Source organism: Heterocephalus glaber, unplaced genomic scaffold (assembly GCF_053883595.1).
Source record: "Heterocephalus glaber isolate CG9 unplaced genomic scaffold, H.glaber_assembly_v1.0 deba00001553, whole genome shotgun sequence".
Taxonomy (NCBI): Eukaryota; Metazoa; Chordata; class Mammalia; order Rodentia; family Bathyergidae; genus Heterocephalus; species Heterocephalus glaber.
This window is the reverse complement of record NW_028258344.1, coordinates 21,171,718-21,191,292: the sequence shown is the minus strand read 5'-3', so window position 1 is coordinate 21,191,292 and position 19,575 is coordinate 21,171,718. Positions and strand designations below refer to the sequence as shown.

General features: G+C 34.1%; 1 protein-coding gene across 5 annotated transcripts in view; it reads left to right on the top strand.

Moving 5' to 3' along the window:
• The window catches only part of Pex2 (peroxisomal biogenesis factor 2), a 67,029-nt gene extending 47,454 nt beyond the window's left edge, over positions 1–19,575 (top strand). For all 5 annotated transcript variants that reach the window (XM_087190510.1, XM_004842031.4, XM_013071214.3 and 2 more), the window contains one exon: positions 1–19,575. This exon is cut by the window's left edge and continues 31,057 nt beyond it. The gene's annotated coding sequence lies outside the window, so the exon portion shown is untranslated.

The window sequence follows — 19,575 nt, the reverse complement described above, 5'->3', positions numbered from 1 at the left end:
CATGGAATGCAATCTAATTACAAATAATCAGCTAACTGTGAATCATGTTATCCTCATATTTTCAAATCATGGAGTAGACTTCCCCCAGTAGGAATACACATTCATTGCAATTACCTGATATTCTAGATTGTTTACACTGTTGTTTTTGTTAAGTCATCCAATGTATATCTTTTCTATGTCTACCAGATGGCTACTGTGTTAAGAGTGAAAAATACAAAAGGAGAGGGCATAGTTCCCACCCTCAGTAATTGTAAAGTATGACAAAGAGTTGTTCAGTGTATTAGAAATCATTATGCTTTAATCCTTACAACTGCTTTGTTGGGTGTCACCAATTCTTGTTTTAAAGATGGGGACCATAGCAACAATAAATTTATTTGATTTATCCCGGGTATGCAAGGATGGTTTAACATACATAAGTCAATTAATGTAATACACTATATTAATAGAGTCAAGGACAAAAACCATATGATCATCTCAATAGATGGAGAAAAAGCATTCAACAAAATCCACCACCCATTCATGATAAAAAAAAAAAAAACCTACAGAATATTGGAATAGAAGATCTTTATCTCAACCTGATTAAGGCTATCTATGAAAACCCAACAGCCAACATCATACTAAATGGTCAAAAACTGAAAACTTTCATGCTAAAATTAGGAACAAGACAAGGATACCCACCATCAGCACTCCTGTTCAATATAGTTCTGGAAACATTAGCCAGAGCAATTAGAAAAGAGAAAGAAATAAAAGGAATAGAGATAGAAAAGGAAGAAGTTAAGCTGTCATTATTTTCTGACAATATGATACATTACATAGAAGACCCAAAAAACTGGGCCAAAAGACTTCTAGACTTAATTGACAGATTCAGTAGAGTAGCTGGATACAAGGTCAACACTCAAAAAATAATAGCCTTCTTATACACAAATAACAGACTCACTGACAGAGAAATTAGGGAAACAATTCTTTATACAATAGCATCCAAGAAAATGAAATATCTAGGAATCAATCTAACAAAGGAAGCAAATAACCTCTATGCTGAAAACTACAGCACTCTGAAAAAAGAGACGGATGATGATATAAAAAAATGGAAAGACATCCCTTGCTCCTGGGTAGGAAGAACCAATATAGTGAAAATGGCCATACTTCCAAAACTGCTATATATATTTAATGAAATGTCAACTGAAATTCCAACAATGTATTTCATAGAACTAGAGAAAACAATCCAAAAATTCATTTGGAACTAGAAGAGACCTAGAATAGCAAAAGCAATTCTAGGCAACAGAGACATGGCTGGGGGTATCAAAATTCCTAACTTGAAAGTATACTACAAAGCTACTGTGATAAAAACAGCATCGTACTGGCAAAAGAATAGACCTAAGGATCAGTGGAATCAATTAGAAGATGCAGAAACAACTCCAGACATACTCAGCCACCTCATCTTTGACAAAGGAGCCAACCATCCTTACTGGAGGAAAGATAGCCTATTAAAATGGTGCTGGAAAAACTGGATTTCAACCTGCCAAAGATTAAAACCAGACCCATATCTATCACCATGCACTAAACTAAGATCGAAATGGATTAAATATTTAAATATTAAAACAGACACACTAAACTTGCTGGAAGACAAGTTTGGTAGAACTCTTGAAGACATTGGCTTAGGAAAAGACTTTATGCACAAAACCTCAGTAGCATGGGAACTAGCAGAAAGAATCAACAACTGGAATCTCATCTTATTAAAAAGCTTCTGCACTGCAAGAGAAACCACCAACTGAGCTACAACACAACCTAAAATGTGGGAAAAAATTTTTAGCAGCTGTACCTTAGACAAAGGACTACTATCTTGAATATATAAAGAACTGAAAACAATCAGACCCCCCAAATTCAAAGACCCAATTCAAAAATGGGCATCTGAAATGAACAGACATTTCTCAGACAAAGAAGTAAGCAGCAAATAAACATATGAAAAAATGTTCAACATCACTGGTCATTTGAGAGATGCAGATGAAAACAACACTGAGATTCCCCCTCACCACCTCACCCCAGAAATTATGGCTGCTATAAATAAATAAACCAATAACAAATGCTGGTGAGGGTGTGGAGAGAAAGAAACCCTTTTCCATTGTTGGTGGGACTGAAGACTGGTGCAACCACTGTGGAAATCAGTATGGAGACACCTCAAAGAACTAGGACTGGAAGTCCCATTTGACCCGCTATTCCCCTGCTGGGTATCTTCCCCAAAGAATTAAAAGAATCATACCACAGTGATATATGTGCACCCATGTTTATAGTGGCACTGTTTGTAATAGCTAAAGCTTGGAAGCAGCCCAAGTGCCCATCAACTGGAAACTGGATAAAAAAGGTGTGGATTTTTAATAAAATGGAGTACTACTCAGACATCAAGAATGAGAAACTAGAGACATTTATAGCTAAATGTACACATATTGAGGCCATACTCTTAAGAGAAATAAATAGGACCCACATGTAAATACTGAATAGTTTCTCTAGTGTGACAAACTGAAAGTGTAAATAAGGATTAAAGTGAATAATTGATAATTTGAAATAGGAAGGAAAGGTCCAAAGGAGTAGGGGAAGCAGGAGGGGAAGGGGAAAGGAAAGAAAGGAATGGAAAAATTATGAAAAAAGGAAAAAATGGAAACAAAGCCTTTGTAAATAGGGAAGGGAGCACAGGGAATGGGGAAGAAATAAGAACCAAGATACACCACGTAGAGGTACAAGCACCCAATGATAAATGTAAATGTATTTGTATACCTAAAATGTACCAATAAAAGGATTTAAGCAAAAAAAATGTAGATTGCTCTGTTTCTAATAAATTTTATTTCTTTATCAAAAATAATACTACCTTCAAAGTTTTTAGGTCCTAAAATACCAGACAGGATTGATAGAGATAAGTTTTTACATACCCTTTAGCAGAGAGAATAATTCCACTGAGACCAGTCAGCATAGGCCCTTTCTTTTTTGTTTTTTAATTCTTTTACTGGTACATTTTAGGTATACAATACATTTACATTTATCATTGGGTGCTTGTACCTCTATATGATGTATCTTAGGTCTTATTTTTTTTCCCCATTACCTGTGTGCCCTTCACCCCCTCCATCCTCCCCTATTTACATAGATTTCATTTCCATTTTGTTTCTTTTCTCATTATTTTTCTTTTCCCTTCTTCCCTTTCCCCTTCCCCTCCCACTACCACTAACCTTGGACCTTTTCCTATTTCAAATAATCAATTATTCATTTTAATCATTTTGATCCTTATTTACACTTTCAGTTTCTCATACTAGAGAAACTGTTCGGTGTTTACATATGTGTGTCCTATTTATTTCACTTAAGACTATGGCCTCAATTTGCATCCATTTAGCTATAAATGACTCTAGTTTCTCATTCTTTATGGCTGAGTAGTACTCCATTTTATAAAAAAAAAAAAAATCTTCTTTATCCAGTTTCCAGTTGATGGGCACTTGGGCTGCTTCCAAGCTTTAGCTATTACAAACAGTGCCACTATAAACATGGGTGCACATATATCACTGTGGTATGATTCTTTTAATTCTTTGGGGAAGATACCCAGCAGGGGAATAGCGGGGTCAAATGGGACTTCCAGTCCTAGTTCATTGAGGTATCTCCATACTGATTTCCACAGTGGTTGCACCAGTCTTCAGTCCCACCAACAATGGAAAAGGGTTTCTTTCTCTCCACACCCTCACCAGCATTTGTTATTGGTTTATTTATTTATAGCAGCCATAATTTCTGGGGTGAGGTGGTGAGGGGGAATCTCAGTGTTGTTTTCATCTGCATCTCTCAAATGACCAGTGATGTTGAACATTTTTTCATATGTTTATTTGCTGCTTACTTCTTTGTCTGAGAAATGTCTGTTCATTTCAGATGCCCATTTTTGAATTGGGTCTTTGAATTTGGGGGTCTGATTGTTTTCAGTTCTTTATATATTCTAGATAGTAGACCTTTGTCTGAGGTACAGCTGTTAAAAACTTTTCCCACATTGTCTAATTGTCTCTTAGCTCTGTTGGTGGTTTCTCTTGCAGTGCAGAAGCTTTTTAATAAGATGAAATTCCAGTTGTTGATTCTTTGTGCTAGCTCCCGTGCTACTGAGGATTTGTTCATAAAGTCTTTTCCTAAGCCAATGTCTTCAACAGTTCTACCTAACTTATCTTCCAACAAGTTTAGTGTTTCTGTCTTAATATTTAGGTCTTTAATCCATTTCGATCTTAGTTTAGTGCATGATGATAGGAATGGGTCTGGTTTTAATCTTTGGCAGGTTGAAATCCAGTTTTTCCAACACCATTTATTAAATAGGCTATTTTTCCTCCAATGAAGGTGGTTGGCTCCTTTTTCAAAGATGAGGTCATAGCCCCTTTCTTTAGCCCAGTTTTGGGAATGAAACAGCCTTTCATTAGAGAGGGTGATCATGAAGATGCATGGTCTGAAGGAAAGCCAAAATGAACTTGTGCATCTTAGAATTTGAGGAGTGACTTAACATGCCAGGAAGAAGTGAGTCAATACAGAAGAATGAAAATCAAAGTGTATGTTTAAAAGGAAAAACACAGTCATTTTTATATAAATTGAAAGATCTGCTTTTGCCAAAAGGAGATTCTGGGGAAAATCTCTCCTACATATCAGCAAAGTGCAAACAATGTCCCATTTGCTTTCATCTCTGTCATGAGCAATTTTCCCAGCATAGTGGGAATGCAGTGCTAGAATGGAACCAACATGCACTGGAACTCATCTCTGGTCTGAAATCACAAAGGTACAGAAAGATTGGTGGTTTTGGTTGTCCTTTTTGTTGTTGTATTTGCTTTTTAAATGTCTTTCTGCCTGTTCTCTGAAGCAGTTTTCAAGACTTCATATGACCTGGAGTCAATGCCAAGCCTAAGACTAAGTCATTTCTAGAATTCTAGATAGAATCCAGGGTGTGAAGGAATTCTGTGGCAATGGAAATTGACTTCATTTTCATTAGTTTCAAAACAGAAGCTTTTTTCTTATTTACAAAAAGCAATGGGTTTTGTGGTATTTTATATTAAAGTATTTTTATACTGTACTATAAAATGTTTTTAGGGCTAATTTTTAAACTGATATTTCACAATTGACATATTGACCAATGTTAGGACCTTGTAACTCGATGCAATTTTATGAAAGAATTTTAAGTCACTTAAAAATAAATCATCATGTTTTCCCTTAAATTCCTATTTTAAAAATTATTGGAATGCCCCAATTCATTCTCATAATGGCCCCATATAATTTTTTTGTTGCTGTAACAAATTACCACAAACTTCAAGCCTAAAGACTCATAACTCTATTATCCAACAGTTCCATTGATCACAATCTCAACATGGGTCTCACAAGGCTGAAATCAAAGTACTATTGTCAACCTGGATTCCTATCCAGAAGCTCTAGGGAGAATTTATGTCTCTCTTGTACAACTAGAGGGAGAATACAGTTTTATGCAATTGTAGAAATGATATCTTTCTCACTTGCTGACTATCAGCTGGAGGCCTTTGCTTCTAGAAGCCTCTCTCTGATCTTTGCTCGTGGCTTCTACATCCTAGAATTACCAAAAGAATTCTCATGTTGTGTTCTCTAACCACAACTGGAAAACATCTTCCAATTTGAAAGCCTCATGGAATTAGATTGTGTCTACCTACGTAATTCAGGATAATTTACCAACCTTAAAATCCTTAAACTTCATCACATCTACCATGTCTTTTTTTTGCTTTGTAAAGAAACATATTCACCAGTTATTAAGATTAGGGCATGGAACTCCTTATTATGGGTATTATCCTACCTACCACAGATCCTTCCCCACACAATGGAATCCAGCTTCCTTCAGATGATGAAGATCCTAGTAACTGTCTCAAGTTGAGGTGGTTCACTGCCCCAAATTTACAAAATCTCAGAACCAGAAGGTACAGTCAAAATTTATCTCCATCCCTTTCTTACTGCTACCTCTTAGTCTTTGCTTGTCCATCCTCATTCTGTATCTCTTCTCTCCCCTTTGATTATATGATGTTGTATCTGTTATTATCACCTTGATTTTAAATTCAGGATATTCATATTTATAGTTTTTCTTCTAGATCTGCCCTTAATTATTCTAGTAGACCACCATCCAATATTCAGTTAGCACAGCTTCCATACCATCGGCAACAAATTTTACTCTCACTCCACTTTAAGTGAGCCACAATTTGGCATTTAAATTACTTGGAATTCTTTAGTCTTTGAATATTAAATTCTAAGTTCTAAGTTCTTCCTCTCTTTCCCTTGCTGCTGAGCTTTCCGCATTAGTCCTGCACTTACTACTACATATACTTTAAACCCACATTATAGGGCCAACCTGCTACTTAGGCGTATCATTCATTTATTTCAGATCAACTTCATTCATTAATTCATTGTTTATTTAAACCCTACTTTACATCAAATGAGGTAGCACACACCTGGAATTCCAGCTACTTGAAAGGCTGAGGGAGGAGGATCAATAGATACCACAGCTTGGGAAATTTAGTGAGATCCTATATTAAAATTTAAAAAAAAAAGAGCAAAGAATGGAGCTCAGTGGTATCATGCTGGCCTATCCCGTGTGAGGCCCTGAATTCATTTCCAAGTACTGGGGAAAGAAAAATCTTACCCTGCATTAAATACTGTTGTTAGTTGATGACAGAGTTTGCAAGGAAACACTCCAGTTGTTCCTGGTCTCATAAAGTTTGCTACTCTCTGGCTTCACTCTCTTTCCTATACAGCCCAATTCCCATGATGTAAGGTTTCAACAATTCATTCACAAGTACTCAAAATTTTCATGACTACTTAGCTGTAGCAATTCCACTGTACAATTAGTCCCCCAAATATAGCTTATGTACTTGTTTAAGTCACCTAATTAAGTAAAAGAATAAGCATGAGGTGACTTAGAGCAGTCTTCCTGTTTTATATGAAAGATGGTTAGTAACTGTCAAATAGTATATGAATACACAAATTTTAATGTATTCATGCAATAGAGTATGCTATGGCTTCAATCTAAAATATTCTCCCAAAGCCTTGTGTGTTTGAAAGTTGATTGGATCATGAGGTGCTATACTTATCAATGAATTCATCTGCCCAGAGTTCAGTAGCTAAATGTGCTGTTAGAAGATGGGGCCTGACTGGAGGTGGGTCACTGGGGCACTACTTAAAAGGATGTGTTCTCATATACTATTTGACAGTTACTGGGGTTTTGATTTTTTGGCTATTATTAATGATGTAGTTATGGACATTTCTGAATTTGTTCTTAAATAAACATATGTATTTTTAATTTTTTAAAAGAAAGTGACAAACTATTTTCCAAATATGACTATATTCTTTGCAATTTTTACTAATATGTGAGATTCCTATTTGCTCCCATCCTTACCAACAGTCTTTTTAATTTAGTCTTTATAATGGATATGCTATTTCATTGAAAATTTAACTTTCATTTCAAAAATGGCCAAGGATATCTCATATCTTCTCATGTATTATTGGTTATTTGTATGTCTTCTTTTTTACACATGCTCATAGTATTTTTTAATTTTAAAAAAATCATGTATCTTTCTAGTATTGAGTTGTAAATGTTCCTTAGGTATTGTGGATATAAGTCCCTGAAGACATATATACAGTGGTACCCTGGTTCTCAAAACTTAATTCTTTCCATGTTTCTGGATGCAAACTGAATTAGATGAGAACCAAATCAAGTTTTCCCATAAGGTCAACATTGAACCTAACCATTGAATTTGATTCGGTTTTTGTCCAATTCGATTTGCAACCAGAATCGTGAAAAGAATTAAGTTCGTGAACTGAGGTGCCACTGTATATTGTGTGTATATGTTTTTGGATATTTTTCCTCAACCTGTGACTTGTCTTCTTATCCATTTCCTTAGGTGTTTTTTAATGAGCAAATGCCTAATTTGGAAAAGTCTAATTTATCAGATTTTGTCTTCTATAGTTTATGATATGGGTATCCTATACAAAATCTTTTACCTATATTTTCTTCTAGCTTATGGCTTTTATGGTATATAAAAGGATATATGATCCTTTTTGAAATTATTTTTGAATAAAGTGTGAAATAATTATCAGGCTTATTTTAGTCCAAATATTGTGAAACAATTAATATTTAAACTTAATTATATTATATATAATGTCATCTGTAACATAAAACATGTAAGCATCACTGTTGTAAGGAAGAGTGATGAGGAAAGAGATATGCCCATTTGGAAATGAAAAGGCAGTATACCGTTAGAGCCTACCAAGTCATGGTCATACCTGTCAATACAACAGGCTACAAAGCCTAGAAACAGAAATATAATCTCAATGCAGGATATAATAAAGGTGCTAATTCAAAGGTCTAACTGGCTTACCACCGAAAGAAAATGTCACAGTTTTATAATAAATTTCAAATGAAAAAAGGTAGTTACACAATCATGAGTTTGAAGGTCTATCTAAATTAAATGTTATTTCATTAATTATTCAATAAGTATTACTTATGCACCATTCAATTCATTCATTCAATATTCCTTTTAAGTACTTTTCAGCTAGGCTTATGTCCCCTTCCAGTTCCTGGGGGCTAGGCAGAAGTGAACAAAACTGTGTCCTTGCCCCTGTGCAGCTTCCTAGCACTCTGTAGTGTGAAATCAACAATAAACATAAAAGCAATGAAAGAAACTTAAATTGTCAAATACTGTAATACAATACCATGGAAAATCACTGATCTTTGATTTACTTAAGATCACAAAACTAGAGAAAGACAGAACTTGGATCTGTCTGGCTTCAGTCATTATGATTTTAAATGTGAATATTAATATCAAGATAAATTATATGCTGTAAATATAAATGACAATTATTTTTGGATAGCAGAATTATTTCAGTTCTCTTCTTTACATCTCTCTACTTTCTCAGCCCCAATGGTGTATACATTACTTATCTAAAACATGAATGAAGGTATTTCAAAATGGATTAAAATATTATTGTCTAAAAAATACAAAACCTCCTTTTGAAAAACATCATAGCAATACTTTGCTATAAGTAAATTTTTACTATTTAATAGACACACAGTGCTCACATTGCATTGTGCTAAACCCTTGCCTAAGTGCTTTGAACATAGTAAGTCATTTCATTCTTGTTATAATCCTAATTTGAGAGGTGAGGAAACTGCAGTAACAAAGAGTGTAAATATCTTGCTCAAGGTCATGCAAGGGTGTTTTGAGAACTGATTATGGTACTTTTAGAAAATGTATGTTGAATGTCTCCATCAGAAGGAAAATGTCATTCAACTGCGCTTTTTATTTTTATTGATTTCATCTGTTGAAGCAGTTAAACTTTCATCTCATTATTCTCCTTTTATTTAGGTCAGTGGATCCTGCACTAGAAAATCTGATTAAATTAGTGAAGTCTGGATATCAAATTTTTAAAACCCAGCAGACAATTCTTAAGAACAGTCAAGTTTGAAAAGTCATGTCCTAGGTAAACAGAGAAAGATTTCTGCCTCATGAACCTTATTTTGTTCAGTAATTCCACGATTGCTATTTTTTTTTTGTAGATGTGTTAGCAGACCACATGACTTAAGGTCCTACATTGGTAGGACCAATGTAGAATAAGGCTTTTTCAATTACACATATACACATCCAAATACCTATTTTTGAAAATTAAAAATTGATCAATATATTTGTTGTTGTTGCTTTTTGTGGTACTAGTAATCAAATCCAGGGTCTCATGCATACTAGGCAAGCACTCTATCACCAAATCACATCCTGAGCCCTTTTTAGTTTTATTTTGAGACAGTTTTGCCAAGTTGCCCAGGCTGGTTTCAGACTTGTGATACTCCAAGCCTCAAGTGTACCAGCCTCTCTAGTAGATGGGATTGGAGTAGTGTTCCATCTCAGCTAGTCAAACTCAAAATTTGTTTTTAACATAAAATTCATGGCAAAATAAATTTTGAGAGAAGATAAAAAATTTGTAATAATTTCTCATTTTTAATAAGGCTTTTCTTTTATCATGAAAACTTTCACAACATTATGATTGTGAATTAGAAGCATTTTCAATCATTTAATGGATGGAAACAAGTTCTTTGAGTATTTATGTATATTTCTTAATTTACTCTATCAGGTGTTATTCTGCTAATTTCTTATTGTGGATTATTATTAATAGAATTGAGAATGTATGATGTAATTTCACGAACTGAAGACCTGAGGAAATTATCAGGTTACCCAAAGACAAATACTTTTGACTGACAATTTAGAGGTTATAAGTGGAAACCCATGGGAGCTTGGACTGTTTACATTAATACCTTAGTTGTATCTTTCATTTTGTCTTTATTTAGCATATAAGCATTTTAAAATACATAATTTGTATCCCTATTCTCTGGAAAATTAAATTAAACTCTTTGTGCTTCTTTTCCAACTCTTGTGACATTATATACAGTTATTTAATGCTAATATTATTGTAACCAAACATACCCAATTCTGAGAAAATCTCTTAAGTCTAGGTGCTAAATTTTTTCAGATATTACCATTTTACTTTTTAAATCTATGCTATTCACCTGAAATCTGTTCTTTCTTTAAATACTAATCACAAATAAATATTTTCACCAAAACTATCCATTTTCTCTAACATGTACCAATATTTATTGATATTGCTAAAAATTTCTATCTTGAATTAGAGCTCTGTATGTTTGAAAAGAAGGGATCAAGAATGAAAATATTCAGCAAGTGAAGATACTTAACAACTAACGTCACTGTTTAAAGGGAAATTCTAAATTTTAAGCACTATTAAAACTGGGTTCTTCCACTATTCTATTTTTATCGGTATATAGATAAAAGTCCCAAATCAGGGATTAGGAAAGCTTATAGGTTATTAGGAAAGCCCTTTTTCAGAAAATCGTAGCCATTAGGCAGCTGCTATGAGAGTTGAGCTTCATTCAAGAATCTCTTAATTACCTTTCCTGTTGCTGAAGCTGCAGTTAACATACAGAAAAGAGTGTTCTGTTTAATGAATTCCCAAATGCTGTGGCATTTATTAAGGAAATATTTTAAGTAGAACTATTATTCAGAAGATATTTTATTCTTTCCTTAGTACTACTGCTCTTTCCTCTGTCTTATTCATTTCCTAGTGGGAGGGTAAAAGAAATCTATGAGAATATATTGTATTCTCCATCTGGCCTTATTGTCACTTAACTTTGTCCTTAACTGGTACAAAAATAAATACGTTCAGAGCCTAGTGGGTACTGATTAAGAAAACTCTTAAGCAGGTTACAACTTGATTAGGTCTATTAAGATTCTAGCTGTTTTCTTAGCCTTTTAACTTTATACTTAATGTGAAGAAAATTAAAGTTCATGAGCATTCATTTCAGTGTGTATTTATGGGCTATTTAATACGAACAAGGCACAATATTCCATTCTGGATATAAAAATGAATAATACAAACTTGGATCCTGGCCACGCAACTTAAGTCTATTTAGGAAAGATAAATGTACACTTGCACAATGCAATAAACATATGATTAGGAAGATGAAATGATGAGCATTCAGCCAGACTGGAGAGACCAGAAGTTTCCCAGGAGAAACTATGTTGGTCTGCGATGGGGAGTGAATATAACTGAAGAACAGCAAATGTTTTGGTGTAGCTGGACATTTAGAACTTGCGGAGGTGAGAAAAAAATGAGAGGAAAAATAACATCATTTTGGGAATACTCCCAGAATAAAGAAGATAGTAACATTAATGTAGGGCTGAATTACACAGCCATGAGAAAAAAAAATATTGGGTAAAAAAAATCAATAATATTAGCAAGAAAATGGTTCAGCATAAAGTTCAAATTGGATCTCTGACTTTCAGTTAAAACTTTGTGTTAGGAGACATTCCTTTCTGTGGTCTGAAAGAAATCAAATTATCACAACAGCCCCAAAGAGCCATTTCTTGCTTTTGCTTTTTCTCCTTTTTGTGCAGTTGTTCTAGCTCAATGTCAGGTTCAACGCTATATCTTGCAATATCAATACCCGAACTTAGAATTCTTATCACTAGGACTTAATAGGATAGGTTAGTTAAATTTAATATAAGATTAAAGAGGCATAATTATATACAAATAAACTACAAGCATAAAATATAATTGTAACACCAATTTCATGTTCTCAATAAATGAAACTTCTTACCCAGGTGATATCTCTCTCTCTCTCTCTCTCTCTCTCTCTCTCTCTCTCTCTCTCTCTCTCTTTATCTTCAGATTTGGCTGAGATGCTTCTGAGTTTCCCACACCATTCTTTTTCTACATGACTCCTTGTATAGAGTTTGAATGAGTATTACCAGCTGTTTTAAGGTTCCATTTGCAATCTTCAGGGTATTTTTCATTAATGGGCTTTGTGATTTACCTCTAAATGTCCTCTAAAACCTCATATGTTTATAGGTGGGGCTTTTGGAAGCTCATTGGATTATGAGAGAGGAAGCCCATTGGATTATGAGAGTTTCTGGTTGACTTGTTAGGAGATGGAGTCCGGTCAAAGAGGTGCGTCACTGGGGTCATGGCCTGGGCCTATCTTTTCCTCTTTCCTCCCTTGATCTCTCTGCTGCTTCCCACTGCCTTGAGCTGTTTCTCCACTGCAATGCCCCTCTGCCTTCCCATGCTGCCTTGGAGCCAGCCAACCATGGACTAAAACCTCTACAGACTGGAAGCCAAAAATAAACCTTTCCTCCTTTAAGTTATGCATGTTGGGCATTGTATATCAGTGATGAGAAAACAACCGAGACATTGGAATTTCTAAAGATGTGCTTTTTTTTTGCAAATCCCTCTGCAAATTTGATGCCACTGTTTATTACCAACAATTCTTTCTGTTTGCTTATGATTCACATCCATTTTTCAGCACAAATACTTACCTTTTGACCACTGTCTCTGTGGTTTGTCCCTAATGTGGAAATAAACAAAGTGTTTTGACTTCTACACTTATTTTTAAGAAGAATAAACTTCTACTTGGGTGCTGGGAGCTTAAATCAATTTCCCATGGGATACTCAGCCTGTCAATTCAGCTGAGTGTGCTTGTAAATTTTCAAACATTGTACTAAGCACAGGTGATAACATGATGATGGAGACCAAATCCCTACTTTCAGGAAGCATATATCAAAGTGGGCAGGGACATAATGTAGATATTTTGTGTGACATGATCCACTATTCTTTTCAATCTCAGCATCTCAGATACTTTATTGTTTACTGCTTCACACTCAATGTCCTTTGGGATGGTAGACACTATTTTTGTCAAAGCATTCACCATCCTATTCTAGTTATATTTCATTTGTTTTTATTCTCTTCACCTCTTCTATTTACACCTATTACAGCATTGAAACAATTAATCTATGTAAAATTTATTTAGTTTCTTCAGTAAATTCTAAGTGGACAGTATGAATTTTGGCAATCATACAAGCAGGAACCTGTTGGTCTAGCAATCAAGACAGAAAATTTCCATCACCCCCAAGGGGTCCCTTTTGCCTCCTCCTAGTCACATCTCTCTTTATACCCCTGCCCCTTGCTACTGCTCTGATTATTTTCCTATAGTTTTGCATTTCAATGAGTGACATATAAATGAAATCATATGATGCCTAGATTTTATTTTATTTTTTAAAATTAATTTTATTGGTACACTTTTGACATACATAATGATCATATTCATCATAAGGTATTTGTACCTGTACAAAATATATCTTAATTCTTTTCTTTTCCATTCCCCTCCCTTCCTTTCAATCCTTCTTCCCCTCTCCCTTTACAAAACGTTTCTATTATTTTCTTTCCATTCTTTTAAATTTTTTAATCCCTGTTCCTTCCCTTTCCTCCCCTTCCCCTTCCCTTGTTCCCCATCCCATTTGAACATTTTCTTCCTACTTACTAATATCTATCGTCCATTTTGGTCCTTATTTACCCTTTCAGTTTCTCACACAAGAGAAACAATACCATATTTAAACATGTGTGTTTGATATATTGCACTTAAAATTATGTTCTCAAGGTGCATCCATTTACCTATGAGTGTCTCAAGTTTATCCTTCTTATGGCAGAGTAGTACTTCATTGTATATGAAAACCACATTTTCTTTACCCATTCATCTCTTGATGGGCATCTGGCTGTTTCCAAAATTTAGCTACTACAAATTCTGCTGCTATAAACATGGATGTGCATGTATCCCTGTGATATGATGTCTTTAACTCTTTCAGGAAAATACCTAGAAGGGGACTAGCTGGGTCAAGTGGAACCTTCTAGTTTTAGTTTTCTGAAAAATCTCCATACTGATTTCCATATTGGTTGTACCAATTTACACTCCCAGCAACAGTAGAAATGGGTTCCTTTTTTCCTCACAGCCTTGCCAGCATTTGTAATTGGTTGATTTCTTGATGATAGCCATTCTTTCTGAAATGAGATGGAATGAGGTATTGTTTTAATTTGCATTTCTCAATTGACCAATGATGTTGAACATGTTTACATATATTTATTTGCTGTTTTTATTTCTTCATCTGAGAATTGTCTGTTCATTTCAAATGCTCATTTTTGGGTTGGGTCTTTAAATTGGGGGTGGGCTGGGTTTTTTTAGTTCTTTATATATTCTAAATATTAGTCCTCTGTCTGAGGAGTAGATAGTAAACATTTTTTCCCTTCTGTGAGTTGTCTCCTCACTCTGTTGGTGGATTCTTTTGCTGTGAAAAAGCTTTTTAGTATGATGGGATCCCTGTGGTCGATTCTTTGTAATATTTTCTATGTAATTGGGATTTTGTTCATAAAGTCTTTGCCTTGTCTATATCTTCAAGAGTTTTACCTGTTCTATCTTATAGCAGATTAAGTGTTTCTGTTTTAATATTTAACTATTTGATTCATTTTGATTTCAGTTCAGTGTATGATGAGAGATATGGATCTAGGTTTAATGTTTGGCATATGGAAAGCCAGTTTTCCCAGCACCACTGATTAAAGAGGCTATTTTTCTTCTAATGAAGGTTTTTAACATCTTTGTCAAAGATTAGATAGCTGGGTATGTTTGCAGTTATTTCTGCATCTTGATCCTTGGGTCTGTTTTGTTTTTTTGGTTTGTTTTTGCCACTACCATGCTGTTTTTATCATGATAGCTTGGTAGTATAATTTCAAATTGAGGATTGTGTTACCCCTCCCTTGCCTTTGTCGCCCAGAATTGCTTTTGATATTTTATGTCTCTTTTGTTTCCAAATGAATTTTAGGATTGTTTTCTTTAGTTCTGAGAGGGATCCTATTGGTATTTTGATCAGAATTGGATTAGATATATATAATAGTTTTGGAAGTATGGCCATTTTCAATATATTGCTTCTGCCTGTCCAAGAAAGGATATGTTTCCATTGTCTATTATCCTCTTCAATTTTCTTTTTTTTTTCCAGAGTACTGTAATTTTCAATGTAAAGGTCTTTTACTCCCTTTATTAGATTGATTCCTAAGTATTTCATTTTTCTTGATGCTATTATGAAAGGTGGTCTTTAATTTCTCTTACAGTGAGTTTACTATATGTGTACAGGAAGGCTAGTGATTTTTGAGTGCTGACTTTTTATCTTGCTATGCTATTGAATTTGGTTATTAAATCTAGCAGTCTTTTGGTGGAGTTTTTGGTGTCTTCTATGTAAAGTATCATGTCATCTGCAAATGATGATAATTTAACGTCTTCCTTTCCTATCCTCATTCCTCTTGTTTCTTTCTCTTGTCTAATTTCTCTGGCTAATGTTTCCAGAACTATATTGAACAAGTGGTGAGAGTATGCATCTTTGTCTTGTTCATTATTTTAGTGTGAAAACTTTCAGTTGTTGAACATTTAATATGATGTTGGCTGTTGGCTTGTCATAGATGGCTTTTATCAGATTGAGATAAAGATCTTCTATTCTAATTTTCTATAGTTTTTTTAAAAATCATGAATGGGTATTGGACTTTATCAAATCCCTTTTCTCCATCTGTTGAGATGACCACGTGATTTTTGTCTTTGGTTCTGTTAATGTGGTGTATTACATTTACTGATTTGCATATGTTGAACCATTCCTGTATTCCTCAGATGAATCCTTTTTGGTCATAGTGTATAATCTTCCTGATGACTTGCTACATTCTGTTTGCAAATATCTTACTGAGGACTTTTGCATCTATGTTCACTAAGGAGATTGGCCTATAGTTCTCTATTTTGGTTGGATCCTTTTCTAGTGTTGGTATCATGGTAATGCTTGTTTCCAAGAATGAGCTTGGGAGTGTCGGTTCCTTTTCAATTTCATTAAAGATTTTGAGGAGTAGTGGCATTAGATCTTCTCTTGATTTCTTGTACAATTCAAGGAGTGAGTCAGTCAGGACTTAGGCTTTTCTTCATTTGTAGTTTTCAATTATGCCTTTAATTTCATTAACCAATATTGGGTTATTTAGAATATTTATATCTTCTTGATTCACTTTGAGAATTTGTATGTATCTAGGAATCTGTTTATTTCTTCTGAGTTTCCCATCTTTTTCAAGTATTGGCTCACAAAATATGTATTAATGATCTTCTGGATTTCTGTAGGATCCATTGTGTTTTCACCCTTTTCATTCCTAATTGCATGGATTTGAGTCTTTTCATTCCTTTTTTAGTAAGATTGGCTAAGGGTTTGTTAATTTTATTTAATCTTTGAAAGAACCAACTCTTCAATTCATTGTTCTTTGTATTGTTTTCTTAGTCTCCATTGCATTAATTTCTTCTCTGATCTTTATAATTTCCTCCCTCAATGTGTTTTAACTTGCTCTCCTTTTTCTATAGTCTTGAAGTTTAACATTAGATTATTTATTTCAGCTTGCTGTTTTTCTGATGTGGGAATTCACTGCTATAAATTTCCCTCATAGGACTGCTTTCATTGTGTCCCATAAGTTCCAGTATGTCATAATGGTATCATCATTAAATTGTAGAAACTGTCTAATTCCTTCTTTAATTTCATCTGTGACCCAATGGTTGTTCAGAGGACTATTATTTAATTGTCAGGTGGTTATAAAATGTTTGTGGTTTCTTTTTCCATTAATTTTCAGTGTCATTGCACTATAATCTAACAATATGCATGGGATAATTTCAGTTCCTTTACATTTACTTAAGCATGCTCTATGAGCTAGTATGTGTTCTATTTTGGAGAGAGCCCCATGTGCATCTGAGAAGAATGTGTATTCTTTTGTTGTGAGGTGGAACCCTCTGTAGATATTTACCAAGCCCATTTGTTCAAATATTTGCTTCCTCTCTGATATTTCTTTGTTGATTTTTTTGTCTAGTTGATCTGTCTGTTTGTGATAGTGGGTATTGAGGTCCCCCATTACAATTGTATTAGTGTTTATCTGATTTTTTCATATCCACCAATGTTTGTTTTACATAGATGGGTGTGCCATTATTTGGTGCATATGACTATTATTTTTTCCTCTTGAATTGTACCCTTAACAAGTATGTAGTGCCCTTCTTTGTATCTTTTGATCACTCTTAGTTTAAAGTTTACTTTGTATCCTTCTTTTTGCTGGATGCCTGCCATGTGGAGTATTGTTTTCCAACATTTAACTTTAAGTATGTGAATTTCTTTTTGAGTTAAATGTGTTTCTTGTATGTAAAATATTGTTGTAACTTGTTTCTTGATATATTTTCCCAATCTGTTTCTTATGATTGGTGAATTGAGACCATTTACATTGATGGTTATAACTGATATGTATTGACTTATCCTTGTCATATTATTTTCCTGTTGTTGGTTCCCTTTCTCTTCATCTGTTTAATTGCTTGCCTTGGTTGGTGGAGTCATTCTATTTGGATTCATGGAATTGTCTTCATTTTCTTTTCCTAGAATACCCTTCAAAACTTTTTGGAGTACTGGTTTGGTTGTCATAAATTTCTTCAGGTGTTCTTTATTATGGAAGTATTGTATTTTTCCAATGTTTAGAAAGATAGTTTTGTGAGGTACATTAATCTCAGTTGGAGGTTTTTTTCTTTTAGGGCTTGAAACACTTCACTCCAAACTCTCCTTGACTTAAGGGTTTGTGTTGAGAAGTTGGCTGTGATTGTGGTGAGTTTTCCTTTATAAGTGATTTATTTCTTTTCTCTAGCAGTTTTTAACATTCTGTTCTTGTGTTGAATTTATGGAATTTTGACTATTATATGCCTTTGTGTATTTTTTTAATCATAGCTAATTGGAGTTCTGTATCTCTCGTTTATCTATATGTCAAATTCTTTTTTCCATGCTTGGGAAGTTTGCTGCTATTCTATGAACAGGTTTTTTTATGTCCTTTGTGCTATCTTCTCATTTTTTTATTTTGTTTAATCTTACATTATTCTCCTTTGCCTCATGTACCAGCTGTGGGATTGATTTTTTAATAGTCCCTTGGTGTTTTTAAGAAGTCTTTCATTTGATGATCACTAACTGCAGATCTGTCTTCTAGATCTGATATTCTATCTTCATATTGGTTGATTCTTTTCTACATACTTTTAGTAGTTTTTTTAATCTCCTGGATATATATTTTATGACATTCAGTTCTTTCCAATGTTGGCCATTCATTTTTTCCATCGCTTTCCTAAACTCCTCTATTTTTTATCTGTCGCTACTCTAGATTCAGTAACCATTTCTTTCATTATGATTATCATCTCTTCAATTATCTGTGCAATTATTTATGACTTGGTTTTTTTTCCTAGAGAGTCATTCATCTGATTTGTTACTTTCACTGCTACCATTTCAGAAAGGTTAGCTTGGTGACTTTGGATTTCTTACACCTCAATATCCTTGGATTTGCCTTGTGCAAGTTGGCAGTCTGGAGTTGCATCTTGCTTCTGTGTTTTCTCATTTTTTATGTTTTTAATTTGTTTTCTGCATTGATGCTTGTATATTGCTTATGGTAGGTAGCTTCATTACTAGTATGGAGACCTTTTTAGGAAATGACTACTTTTCAGAGATGTCTTCTAGGTGTAGCTAGCTGGCTTTTGGCTTTTGAGTCTATTCCAAGTTCTTGGCTCTTCAATTTGTTAGGGATGAGAGCTTGCTGCCTGTTTGGCCTGACACTCAGTTTTTGGTACTGGACTATGATATTGCTTATGAAGCCCAGATAATTTCCATATTGACATACAAGAAAATGCAACTGTGTCACCTTGGCCAAATAGTACATACTAGTAATGAAACTAAATAGCACAATTAGTAATAATAATATCATCAAGCATAGTCTAGAAAATGACAAACTGTGATAAATGTTAATTTGCCACCTTTAACTACAGGCACAAAATTTATAGTTATGTAACAAAATCTAAAACAAATCAGAAAATTATATAAAGTGAATATTCACTCAAAAAAGTAATTTTACCCTTTGGGGAAAAATGTAAAATTGGTAAAGGGAAAAAATAGAGAAATAAAAGAACAGAAAGAGATTAGAAAGAAGCAAAGTTGAAGGACAAAGTAAGATTACCCAAGCTTTGGGGAGGTGGTAAAGAAGACAGGAGGGAAAGAAAACAAGAAAAAACAAAACCAAAACAAAACAGCAGCAAAACACTAAAAACAATATTCACACTCATGATAAAACAAAAACAAACCATGAAGCAAAAAAATTGAAGGAAAA